The sequence below is a fragment of the Corvus moneduloides genome, chromosome 2 (genome assembly GCF_009650955.1).
Source record: "Corvus moneduloides isolate bCorMon1 chromosome 2, bCorMon1.pri, whole genome shotgun sequence".
In the NCBI taxonomy this organism is placed as follows: domain Eukaryota; kingdom Metazoa; phylum Chordata; class Aves; order Passeriformes; family Corvidae; genus Corvus; species Corvus moneduloides.
This window is the reverse complement of record NC_045477.1, coordinates 35,290,846-35,304,393: the sequence shown is the minus strand read 5'-3', so window position 1 is coordinate 35,304,393 and position 13,548 is coordinate 35,290,846. Positions and strand designations below refer to the sequence as shown.

At 39.7% G+C, this 13,548-nt stretch overlaps 1 protein-coding gene across 31 annotated transcripts in view; it reads right to left on the bottom strand.

Annotated features, from left to right (window-relative positions):
• The window catches only part of DLG2 (discs large MAGUK scaffold protein 2), a 1,001,432-nt gene that overhangs the window by 90,301 nt on the left and 897,583 nt on the right, over window positions 1-13,548 (bottom strand). Inside the window, exon 1 of one of the 31 annotated variants that reach the window (XM_032099093.1) lies at window positions 11,049-11,056. The exons of the other annotated variants lie outside the window; for them this stretch is intronic. The gene's annotated coding sequence lies outside the window, so the exon portion shown is untranslated. Of the gene's footprint in view, window positions 1-11,048; window positions 11,057-13,548 lie in introns of those variants that run through there. 31 annotated transcript variants of the gene reach the window in all.

Here is a 13,548-nt window from a genome sequence, read left to right as displayed (position 1 = left end):
GCTTTTCCCCTCCTTCTCTCTTGACACATTTTGCCTCCCTTTCCACTGAGCCTCCTTGGCATTACCTACTCAGTCTGTTAAGTGACAGTGGCTACTTTGCTCGTCAGTTGGGAACCACTGCTGTGGTATGACTCTTCAGTCTTCCCACATACCTATGACTTCACTGACTGCAACTGAAATTCTGTATGTCAGGAGAAGAGAAACTCCTACATGCAGACTGTATTTTAGATTTATTCTACAGCTTGTTTCTTGCTCATTTCTTTCACCCAGAGTGCATATTTAAACTTAGAGATTTAAAAGCACAAATTCTCAGTGGATCTAAGGCTCCTACAAACTGGTGGGTTTTTTTAAGTGGAGTTGAGTTGTGCAGGGTTTACCTCAGTGCAGGATTTAAGCTTGCTCTATGTGAGTCATATTTGTTCTAATCCCCTGCTTTAGAATTTATTTAGTAAATAATCATCTTCTGAGCAAAGCTTTGTTTAGCTTATATTTCATTACAACGAATCTAACATTTCTTCTTGGCAAATAGGAAAGGTGATCTTAAGGACCAGATCTTGCGTTTCTCTTCCTCATACAACATCAGGCCTACACAAACAGATAGAATATTACAACTGTAAGGGTTGTTACTAGCTCTCTTTCAGTTATGGTGGATACACTTAAGAAGACAGTAAACATACGGTGTAATTCATCTTCTTTAACGTTTTACATCTGGGCAATGCCAAAGATATGAATGATCTACAGCAGAGCAACTTTCCCTTTAATAAGCAACCACATCCCAGGCTGACTCTGTATGTAAGGTGTGGGAGTAACTCCCAGATTTAGACACCAATCTGGAGAGTGAGAAGAGAGGACTGAAACTCTGATTTTCTCTAGCACAGCATCCAGCTATTTGCAACTTGAACATCAGATACTCAAATGACTACAGTTTGGTCAGATGATGATATTATTGCTTGTGTTCTGACTTTAGAGCACACTTGTAATTTGACCATTTTTAACTGACTGTAAACTTATTCTGAATTCAAGAATCTCTCTCTTTCTGGGAGATCTCTTGAAACCACAAGACATATTAAAAATTTTCTAATAAGTGTGTGATGTAAGCTCAAGGTTCAAGGTCCTCCTCCCTGCTTGACATAAAAAATTACTGAAGTACTAATGATATTCTGTTACTTTGTTTCTTGAGACGGTTTTTTCCTCTAGATTTAAACTCATAGATAATTTGAAAAAAACCAAATTTATGGGACTGTATTTTCCTACTGTACCTTCACATTTTTGTGTAAAAAATACTGAAATGTACACTTGTCCCTTTCTCCTGGCAAATGCCGGGACCAAAAATTGCACGTCCATCAATGCAGGCAGTATTTAACTCAGCTCAGATCAGTATCTTTAATCTCAGTCCTCCTAGTTCTTCTACTGATTCCTAGATGCTACAGTGACAGCTGCATTTGAAATGTGAACAGAAAAATAAAGAGTGATGCTCTGCCATCAGAACTGCTGTGGTAGTTCTGCCTACTGGGAAAGTGTCCTTTTTCCTTAACACTTCTTTGTACGTTGGATCATTCGACGGGAGCTGTTTCCTAATAGTTTTGCATTTGTTAGGTGTGAATAGGGACAGTGCTAAAGTCCAGAAAAGCACTTCATGCTTCCTTCAAATTCAGCACTGAATCTAAATAACACACTTTCAAGGCTCCTACTCAAACTAAATAACACACTTTCAAGGCTCCTACTCAATTAAAAGGACACTGAGGTTGTGACATACTGACAAAAAATACAGTTAAAGCTGATTCACTAATTTCATGCTCTTTGGAGAAAGGGAAGAACACAGAACATGTTGCTACTGGAATGCTTCATTAGCAAAACTTCCCAAATTTGACTTATTACAGTCCATCTGCAAAGATCCTACCTGTTGCCTGATTTAGTAACCATTTAACAACTCTGGTAGCTTAAGAATCTGATAAAGCTACACATTAGGCTAAAAGGGCAAATGGGGGAGCAAACTGTAACCTGTATTATTTCTGGGGTCAGAACGGATGATCCAGCGGTTTGTGCTGGCCTGTGGCTCTGGGACTGTTGCTGTAAGAAACAGGGCAAATGGGGTGGAGGGAAGTGCTTGTTCATACACCAGTTTAGAGCTGGACCAGGGCTCAGGGCAGTGTAGGCAGACCTGAATTTGGCTGTCCCAAAGACACAGATAGCACTCATTGCCCCTGGACAGGTGGCACTGGATGTGGGAGAGGAGATTGCTGCTGTGAGAAGTGGCCCAGCTACAGGGAGAGCAAGACCATCTTTCAGGGCAATGCTGCCACAGGCAAATCCTCATTGTGCCAAGAGTCTGTTGGCTCCACTCAGCTCTCCAGTCAGTGAGGAGAGAGAGGAGAGTCAGCTTGAATGGCTACAATGTGAAGTGCCCCCAAGCCAACCAAGGCCAAACCAGCATATTTATCAAATAAAGACACCAGTTTGAAGAACTACTGTTTGTCTGCTTCATACATTCCCTAGACTGAATCAATGGAATAAATGGAGCTGGTGATTTTCCTTCTACCTCATTCCAACACCTTGCCAAGTGCTGTACCTGGGACTCATACATATTCTAACCTTCAAATATTGAAGCAATCCTTTCCTTTCCAAAGCACTTGGACACGTTGAAAGGACTGGATAGATCTTTGGGAGTAAACTTCAAACACCTGGAAACTTCTCCTTTGCTCACATACTGAGAAACCAAAGCAAGGTAAATGGACAGCCCTGTTTAAAAAAAACATCTAAAACCTCATATCCAAAGACTGATACACTTCATGTTTAGCTGGCCAAGATCAAAAAACTCTGATCTACAAAATCTTGCCTAATCCACTTAGGTATCCCAGGGGATGCAGATACCAAAGGTTTTACTGCTGAAGTGATTTAGATACCTAAAATTCTGCAAACTCATCCACCCACTGTGCAAGTGGGCACCTACATGACGGGAAGGAATTGTTTTAACACACAGACACCCCTCCCTTTTGAGCTTTCTACTGACTCTCTTTGGGTGTCCATGGTCAGACTTGGCAGGAGAACTTCTGTGAGTCTGATTACTTAACACTTAAGTGTCTCCATGAATCATGAGTCTCTCCAAATATCATGAGTTTGTGAGATCTGTGATGGATGCAAAGACAATAAGGACAGTTTGGGATGAGTTTTGTTGCGACGACCTTTCACATACATGGAGCAAGGACTTCTTCTATTAATATAAGCAGTATATTGAAATTTTAGTTTAAAAGTTTTCAAAATGAGTTCAGAAATGGACTAAAAGGCTGAGAATACAAAAAACACTTGCGAATACACGAAAGCTGCTGGAAGTCTTAGATGCTTTTGAGAGCTCAAAAATGAAAACAAGAAAGTAAACCTCAAAATCAAATAATTTCTGAATACAAAAATACCAAAGATGGAGATATTATATCTGACAGTTTGATGCTAATTTTTGGTCATAGAAATAAAGAATATCTATGTTAAATGAATAAATATTCTGCAGCTTTTGTATGAGAAAAAACTGCAGAATTTTACAAAGCTACACCACTGTTATTTTTCACTTTTATGTTTATAACAAAAGTTGTAGTATTGATTGAATTTAGAGAACATGATAACAAAAAAAGCCCTGATCCTATAAGTAAAGCACAGTTAAGAAACTGAAATGCTGACATACGATACAACAGTGAAAATACTATTTCAGCAACCCAGTCCATGTCTTTATCACTTGAATGCTTTTAGTGCTGGCCCCTTTAGAGAGACAGCAATTCTTTCTGTCAGCCAGCAGCAGCTTTGCTTTTCTGCATAAGTCAGGATAATCACTGTTTGCTTCTAGACAATAACAGATTTACCAAAAAGTAGAAACTCAAGCTGGAAAGTAACACTGGAACTGCTCAATTTTAACAGACTACACATCTTAAAAAAAACCCAAACCCCAAAACACAAATAAACGAGGAAGGCATTAATAAGAGAACTTTATCACCTCAAAGAAAGTGCGCTAATAGCTCTAGAAACTATAATAAAGGAGCCAGATCAGCTTCTCTGTCAATATCAATTGAGCATAATTTCAGTGGATCCAGGCCAGCTTAAACCTTCTCAGATTTTCTTCTGTTCTGTTTATGGGAACACAAATTGTATGCTTCCATGTTGAGTCATGAACTTATTGCCTTGGACATCTGAGACAGTGATGTGCATAAGACTATTATCATCATACTATTATTTATGCTATTTATTTAAATATTTTTTCCTTTGCCTCCTCTTAGCAAGTGTCTTGGCTTTAAGATTTAAAATAATAACACACTTTTTCCTAGAGTGAGTGTTCTTCCATTCCCGCCCACAGTGTTGCCCCGTCACCACTGTTTTTGTACTTGGAGGTGAGAGGAAGGTGAGAAGACCAGCATCAAGACTTCCGAGTACTGGGTCTAGTTCTTCTTTTCCACAGATTTACAGTGTGAAGCTGTGTGAGCCAGAACGAGTCAGTCTCATCATCCTATGACAGCTATGCAGAGATAAGGCTGCCACATTAACACTGTGTCTTTGGCTATGCCTGCCAAGGGCCCAGCATCGCACAACCCTGGAAGCCTTTGAAACTACTCTAATACACATGGAAAGTGAACAAGTGTACAAAAAGACATGAACTGATAATACTAGTATTTTATGTCTTCTCTTTAGAAATTTTTTTTAACGTTTGAGTCAATTTTTTTTGCTGAAAGTACCCTTTTCAGATGATATGGGGTTCAATTCTATAGCTGTCTGATGTTGCAAGCATTTACACAGCAGGTTAATGATGGTGACAAATCTTGTGGTAATCTGTGGTAATTTTGTAAGAAACAAACAAACATGCAGTGGTTAGGTACAGTTCATCGTACCTGTGGCTCCTTTCTCTTCCTCTGCCGTGTCTGATGTTTGCCACTGCCAGGGACACAGCTCTGTACAAAGCCGGCTTGGGATTTTATATCTTATGGCAAACGCTATGCTTTTAATAAATCCAAAAGATCAGTTAAATTTACTATCAGCTAAATTCATGACTCAACAGCAAAAACCTGCACACATTTTTGACGCTGCAGTGGGCCTTACTGACTGGAGAAAGTGCTGCTCAAAAAGCCTTGCTCCCTTCATGATGCACTGAATAACAGAACAAGTGATACTGCTATTTCTTATCAGTCATACAGCTCCCTTGAGCTCATTCAAAGGAAATTAAAAACACAGATTTCAATACTAGGGAAGCAAAGACACATTCACATTTTATTAGGTTTTATTACTTTGAATATATCTACCTGTTTTTATTGAAATATTTTCCATACCCCTTTTCAGGAACCTTTCAGAAATAATGACACAGGCATATTTACTGATTTTACTGATTGCTCTGCACTTTAAAACTTCAGCACAGTAGGGCTATTAATGTCTTTATTCTTTCATATTGGTTGGTTGTCTCCCTTTACCAATATACAGCTATGTACATTTCAGCCTGTATTCTAATTAGAAGTTCACCCTACGTATTTGTTCTGCAGCTGGATTGCTTGCCTTAATATCAACACTAAATTTATTTTCTTTTGCTTTATTACTGAGTATAATGCTTTCTCCATGTGTTACACCATTAGATACAGTCCTCATTTTGTGTTAGTTGTGAAAAGACCCCTGAAAATATATCTTCTGTCCATGATACATTCAGGAGACTAATAACATGTTCTGCTTCTAGACACAGGGAATATAATTCCAAGCCAAAGTAGTCTCTAGAAGTTTTAGATTCAAAGAGTCTCTTCCTCCTAATGAAAGAGATGTACTAAAACAAATCAGGCTATTACTGAGCAAAAGAACTATGTATCCTACTGAGGTGTTATTCTACCTGCTCTCTTAAAGCCTACCCTTGGTTCAGGAAGTGTCAGCTTGGACCTTCTCAGATGGAAATTTCTTCAACTTCTTCCAACCACTGAAGAAAACTCCAAGCAATTCAACAGCTTTTGAAAATAACCCCTCACAAGACTTTGAGGAGTTTTATCCTGCACTGAATTTTACTGCATTCTCAAAAAATAACCTCCCTCTTATTTTGCCTGATGCACCCTGAACTAAACAGGAGTGTTTGTGGCACTCTAATTCCCTGAGGCCCAGACCAAGCTAACATTTTGGATAACATGTTGTGTGTACATGTTGTGTGTACACATGTATGTACACTTGTTGTGTGCACACATGTCCTAGAAGGGGCAAGGCGAATAAAGAGCAGAGTTTCAGATCTGAAGCAGCCATACCCCTACACATGGTCTGCCTTGGCAGCACAGTGTGAGATCTTGGAAAAGTTGGACACATCTCTTCAGCCCTGGCATCCAACTTGCACAGCCATGCTCACTCAGAAGAGCAGCTTGTGACTCATTAACCTTGATAGCTCTGTAGGAATTACTGTTTTGTACAGCGCAGACACATTTCAAGAAATCTCTGGTGTTTTAGGCACAAAATGACTCTGTCAAGGTGAAAAAAAAAAAAAACACAAAAGCACTTCCCTGCCTCGGAATCCTCTTTCTTCAACAAACATTTATGTGAGACATTGCAAAGGAACAAAACCTACTTTCTATTAATAGCTAAGCTAATTCATTTAGTTATTTTGATGCTTCAGGCTAGTGGTGGAAGACCATATTTTCAGAAATTTATTCAATTTCCATGATTCCCCATCCAAAATCATTGCCCTGGGGCATGTGTTACTTATTTTTGCTTCGTTGTTTTTTTCTTGCTTCTGCTTTTTACCAAGCGTAGTTCTATTTCTTGGGAGCTGAGCACATTTCACTGATATCTTAATGAAGATGCTGGCTTAGCTTGCTTAAGACATGAGTTGGGCATGAAGAAACAACACAGAGCTGACCACTTCTAGAGTTTCCCAGGCCTGGCAATACTGGGAAGGCAGTTTGGTATTCTCAGCTAACCCTGTAACTACATCGGGTAGGTATTCCTCTTTTCCAGATTGTAAATGATGGCAAATGATTCCTACCTGCCTTCAGCTGTTTATAAATTTCCTCCTGAGTGTCCCACCTGTCAGCTACATGGTACATGTGAGTGTTTCCAAATCCCTCTCAATGAGAATGAACGAGCTTAGTCTGTGTTCTCTATTTACACTAACCTGGCTGAGTCTGACTGATCCAGAATGGAAAGCACTCTGACACAAGTATATGGATACAGAGCTGGGAGCACACTAGGGCAGATGGCATCTGCCCCAGTATTGTATGAAGAAGATGCCACCTTCTACTACACTGTGCTGGGAAAAGAAAAAAGGGTACAATCCTACTTCATCATCTCCAGAAACAACAGCAACTTAATGCGACTAAGGAGGATCAGGACCCACCTAGGAATTATATGAGGATCTTTTTGAAATAAAACTGGCAATGTAGATCAGTCTGACCCACCTGATTTTCAGACAAAAATGAAAAAAAAAAAGACATTGCTTAATCAGGGCTCAAAATTCCCAAGTGAATTTCTGTGAAAACTTCCACAAAAACTTTCACAGCACATCATATGCCAGTTTTGTACTTATACTCAATGGAATTCTAATACTCAGAGTGGGAAGAGATAAAAAAGGGGTTCCTAAAAGAGACTTGGGGGAATAAAAAGTTTCTTACTGAAAATAGTGTGATGTGGAAGCTAATGTGATTTTATTAATTCCATAAACCAGCATGAAAGTTATAGCCTACAGCAAAAAAACCCAACAAAACCACAACCCACAAATAATTTAGAATCATTGTAAGCCAAAGCAGAAAATTAAACAGTAGCAAGAATACCAATAGTACCCAGAGGTAACCATTCACAGAAGAGAACAGCCTTACAGACTACCAAAAGTAGAGATCAGAAGGACCATCAGTAACAGAAACAGAATCTTGGCAAAACTGATATGAAAATAAACATGGATATACTTCCTCAGGCTGAACTGTTTTGCTATTATGATTAATACAATTTCCTAACACTGGAAATACCATTAATAAATGATTCACTCCTTGATTTCAAAATCTGCCAGGTAAAAACTACCTCCCCCCATAACTGCCACTTTCCTACACTCAGCTGTGCTGCTCTTCCAGTCAAGGATATCTTTAGCCATCTCCTAAGGTTGTCTGGGACACTCGAATTAAAAAGAAGAATTCAGCAAAGACCAGAAACAAAACTATCCATTTTTACAACTTAAAAAAACCCCTTAAAACAATCCCAAATATCCTGAACAAAAAAGAAAAGAAGAAAATGGATTAAAACATTCCCACTTATGTAATGATCTTTTCTAAGAGGCAATATTGAGAGCAGCTGCAGAATTGTGTTAGTTTGCTAGAGCTTCCTGATTAAAGGGGGATTACCATTTCTAATACAAACAGGTAATAGGGAATGGTTCAGCACATTACAAGCTTGAATGAATTTAAACAAGACAAATACATATATTACCTCAGGATAAGTCATGCTTTCTGCATGCCTCTTCGCTTATTATAGGGAATATTTTGAGCTCTCTGCAGTATGTTGTGCATTTGTCCACTAATTAGAAATGGGGAACATAACTATGGCCTGGATCCTCAGAAATGTTGTTTAACTTGAGCATCAGATCATGTAAAATTGAAATAATGTCTGGAAAAGAACTGTAATACCATAAATGCCTTGAAATTACTGCTGATATCACTGACCTCATCATTCACAGAACCACCAAAACCCACCCTTACGGCATGAAAGACTTAGCTAGAAAAGGTCTCCTTAATCAAATCCAAGTCCTGCTTTTACAGAAAAACAAACCCTAAAATACAGTGCGCAAACTGTTCAAATACTTTCCTACAATAAGTTCCATTTTGGCATTTCTCAGCTGTTGGAAGGCCACTCATAGCACCCAATTCTCAAATAGGTAGACTAATTCTTCTAGCTGAACACGGTTGAAGCTGACTTATTGGCTTTTACCCCAGCACTGTTCCTCTGTGTAAATTGCTCTTTTCTGTTGTATATTGATTCTCATGACAGATTTAGAGAGAAAACACAACTTCACCCACCAATTTCCATTTTGCTAAATAAACAATACAATCTTAGTTAACAAGGAAAATATCAGAGTCAGTCCTACAGGAAGCAGATCTCTGCTGTCTCCCTGCTGTGCTGGTGAGCCATGTTGCAGACAAGGCTTATAGATCAATAGAATATGAAAGTGCTGAAAACTTCCCACCTGATATCCAGGCTTCTAATATTCTTTCATGATTCTGACGAGCAACCCAGAATAAGAATAGCAACCTCTACAGCTTTTCCCAAGGACCAGTTGTTTGTTCTCTGGAGTAAGTGAATACTTTGTTATCCTTATGAGGTGGGTGTTACTGGTTTATCAGTGGTTTCCCTACAGAAAGTCAGTTTAATCTATCTATCTGTCTATTTATCTATCTATCTGTCTGTCTGTCTCAGGCTGGTTTCTCCACAGCTCTCTGATTTTCTGCTTCACTACTTGTAACTGCTCAGGGTGATCCAGGTAGGGAAAAGCAGTGGATCAAGATGATCCAAGATGATGCTTACGATGTTTATGATTAAACAGCTTTTAGCGCTAACAAATGTCACATCCATACAGATTTCAGAGACAGTTTGAACAGGACTGATCAAAACCAATAAACACTTCAGAAATTTTTTTGACAATGATGAATGATTTAAGTTTCCTATACACAGTCATCCAAGAAAGAGATGTACTCAGATCAAATGAGAGAATCAGGGGAGATCGTCTGGGAGTGTATTATGGTCTGGGATTTGTGATCAAGTTCCTAAATGTGGTCTGTGTTGGGACAATTGACTGCACCTTCTGAAGCAAATGGAGATGATTTAGCTTAGACTGCAATGCTAAAGGGCGGTATCGAATTGCACTGCCTAGCATTTTCCAAGGACAAACAGGACTCTCTTACATGGGTGCCAGGCATCAGAAACTTGCAACTGGAGCATAAGCCTGATTTTTCAGAAGTAATAGGAGATGAAGAGGTTGCCAGTGAGTGAGCAGAAAGCCTTTGGGGGCCCTAACTCACAATTAGATCTTTTCACAGATGTTTGCTAATTTGTTATTAAAGATCCTCAGAGATGGAGACATTTCAACCACCCCAAACAGTCTATTCTCATGGTTCACTCTCCTTTCTGCAGCTGCATTTTTCCCTAATGTCTCATCTTAAGTTCTTTTGGTGCTTTTTAAGACTGTTCATTCTAATTCACAATGAATACAAGAAAACAATGCAGTGCACTGAAATATTTAAAGAATAACACTACAGTAAAATTACAAAAAGTAATGAAAAAGAGGAATGCATCTAAACAGGCAAGCAGGGATGGTTTTGAAAAGGTAAACCTTTTGAAAAAGTCTGTAAGTGTCAGAAATGAGACCTTAAAGAAGATTACTGTGTATGAATTGGGACAGATGAAGCTCATTACTGCCCATGGCCTACATGCTATAAAACGGGTTAGTATTGCTACAGAAACCTTTTTGGTGCATCCCTGTAATTAGCACAAAAGTGCTATTATTGTAATTAACCGAATCCCCTAGTACCTAGTGCAATGTTCATGGCTTAAGCAGGTTAATGTGAAAATTAATTTGTGCTAATTCACACAAGATCAGTGATGCCCAAACCAATCTGGCTGCAGTGGCATTTTGTGAAATAGCAGTATTTTCCTGTTGACTTGCACAAGGCACTGAAGCTTCAAGAATGTCACATAAACCCATCTTAGCTTTCACTTGTGATAAAACTGTTGTGATAGTTTTCCATCATCTTGGGATAAATGTATTGTGAGACTCACTCCGAAGTGAATAAGTGATGCACTAGCTCTTGACATATCAATTAATAGGATAAAAGATTTGGGAAGGTTCTTTAGCCTGATCAAGGAGCTGGTCTCAGAACAGACTTTTCTCCAGGATGAGTTACTTTTCACCTTGTTCGACTTCAAGTGCAAAGCACGGTGCTGCATGCACACAAGCAAGGAGATAAAATTCTTTTGTGCACAAAACCTTAAGTCCAAGTGACTGTAGGATAATTCAGAGGGACTTGAATTCTTCTCAACTTAGTCATGGACAAGATGGGAAAATAATAAAAAACAACTACCTGGAGGACTGAGACAGAACATGGTTGAAGTCAAGCCACATCAGAGGGCGGTTCAGTGTAAAGGGGCAGGAAGAGAGAAGACAACTTGTTTCTGTGCTTGTTGCTTTTTATTCTCCCACTAAAAAAGAACATCTTGCAGTGGACAGACAATTTCTGTTCCCTGTTAGCTTTAGGCTGGAGAAACACTGTCATCACCTGTCAGTGCAATAGGGCAAATTAAGCTTCACAGCATGAACTAAACTGTCTTGTAGTGGTGACTATTGTTGCACTTTCTGGACAGTGACTGGCTATGCTAGGAATGCCTAATTAGGGCTTTTTTTCTCTCTTTTCTGCAGTTGGTGTTAAATTAACTTTTGCACCTTGCCTAGCTTGCCTTCCTTCAAAGGGATGCAGTCCCATATGAGTGGTTATTACGAGCATCTCGAACCATCACTCCTTAAGCCAAAGCTGCAGTCTTTGGTCATCCTCCTGCAGACGTGCTACCACAATTATGTGAGGGCAACACAGCAGAAGCCTCACAATCAAATTCCATTCCTGGATCCCTGCTTGTTCCCTGGCCTCTTACCCACCACCGTGAGGTGGGCAGATGACAAGGCAAATCATAAAGGCTGAGTTCAGCCTGTTGGGGTTAATCTTCTAGAGACCCTAAAAAGAGGCTTACCCACAGCTCCATTCAGGGCCACCATCCTCCAGAGAACCTTCTCTCCCACTGAGTACAGAGAAGCCTGGTGGATAAAACTTCCTTGCCCTTGCCAACAACAGCAGGTTTCTGAGGCCTTTCTGTCCTGTCTGCTCAACACAACAAATCAAAGCCCAGATGCTCCCTCTCTTGACCCTTTCTGTTGCACCCTTGGAATACAACTTCATGGAACGCTGCATTTAATGGTAATCCTAAACTGTGTGTGCCTGCCCCCACCGCCCCATTGGTTCCCATCTGTTGATGGGACGAGAGTTAAAGTTTAGCTCTGTTTTTAAGGAGCATAACACTGGGCTCAGTCAGCTCTGACAAGGAGATGGGTACAAGTGGGTAGAGGTTTTCTTCACAGCTTTCCCAGCCCCTGTATAACAAGAAAGCCTGCAAAGCTTCAGGTTTTCCAGTCCCTCCACCCCCTTTTCTGCTTCCTGGGCTCATCCATCCATCCAGAGGCTAAGTGAGAGCTAGGCATCCTCCTTGCACCTCCTACAGCCCTCAGTACTCTGGGGCTGATGAGCAAGAACTCTTCCCCACTTGCAAACTGCCCAGCATATGTCAGTGTGCCCTGTGCCTTGTACTTTGCCTATCCAGAGGGGTTAATCTCTGCATTTCTTTCCTCCTTTCAGTCCTCTCCCTCACCTCTCCATCACTACTCATAAACTACCTGTAAAATAGTTTTTAAAGAATACATAAGCCTGCTTTCTCCTCCTTCTCTTCAGCATCACTGTTCTTTTGTCTGTTTCCCAAAGCCTTCAGTGTCCTATCCACTGCAGATCTGAAAGGGTCATGAACTGTTTGAGAACCATGTAAACTTCATTTTCCTTTTTATATATGAATCTGTTTTTTTTTCTCTTTGTTTCTGTAACTTCAGCCAGACACTGAGGTTGTTGTGTCCAATTTGTCTCCATTCTTACATCAGATATCCATCTGAAGAGTGGCCCGTGATGATTTCAGGTGCATTTTGCTACCATTATTTTAATTTTCCTTTTCACAAGGCCACTTAGTTGAAAATCAAGTGAGGGGAGGCTGAGCTGGGAGAGAAAACAATAAAGTGAATAAAGGGCAGTGAAACAGACTCTTTTTTCTATAAAAAGTGATGTGAAGGTCTCTGGAACCTAGGTAAATCACATTGGTTTATATAATTAAACTTTTTTAATACTATTAGAAAAGGAGATGTGAATGTGTAAAATTGCAAAGGACAATAGATAAAGTTTTGTTATTTTCTTAAAGGTAAAAAGAAAGCTGAGACTACCTTGCAATTTAAAGCTTAGAAGATACATATGAAGAAGTTCTAATGACATTGCAAATACAGCTTTAAAATCTTTTATAGTCAACTTTCAACAGGGCATAATAGTTCTGTTCATTACAAAAAAATATGTGTCTTTGAAATTACGAGCCTAGCTTGACTTTCATGTGTTATTAGCTCTCAGTGGAACTGAAGCATTTAAATTGATTGTAATGAGACATTAGCAGACACTATTACTGCAGCAAACCATTCCTGTTTGGAGATGGCTGGCACAGGAGGCCTCTAAAAGCATCCCAACAGGCAGCAAGTATCATGCACTGACAAAGGGAAACAAAAATTAGCTTTGGAGAGGTCTGCCATGCAGCTGGCATTGCTGTGCAGGACATGCCAAGCAGCTGCTCCGAAGGCAAAGGAGGGCAGCATCCTTCAAAGGCTGGGAAGGGATGCTGAGGGAAGTTGCTGCACATCTGTTTTTAAATATACACAAATGAATTTCTGCCAGATGCTAAACCAGAAAGAATTAAACCTCTAGTAAAAAAAAACCAAAACCAAATTAAAGC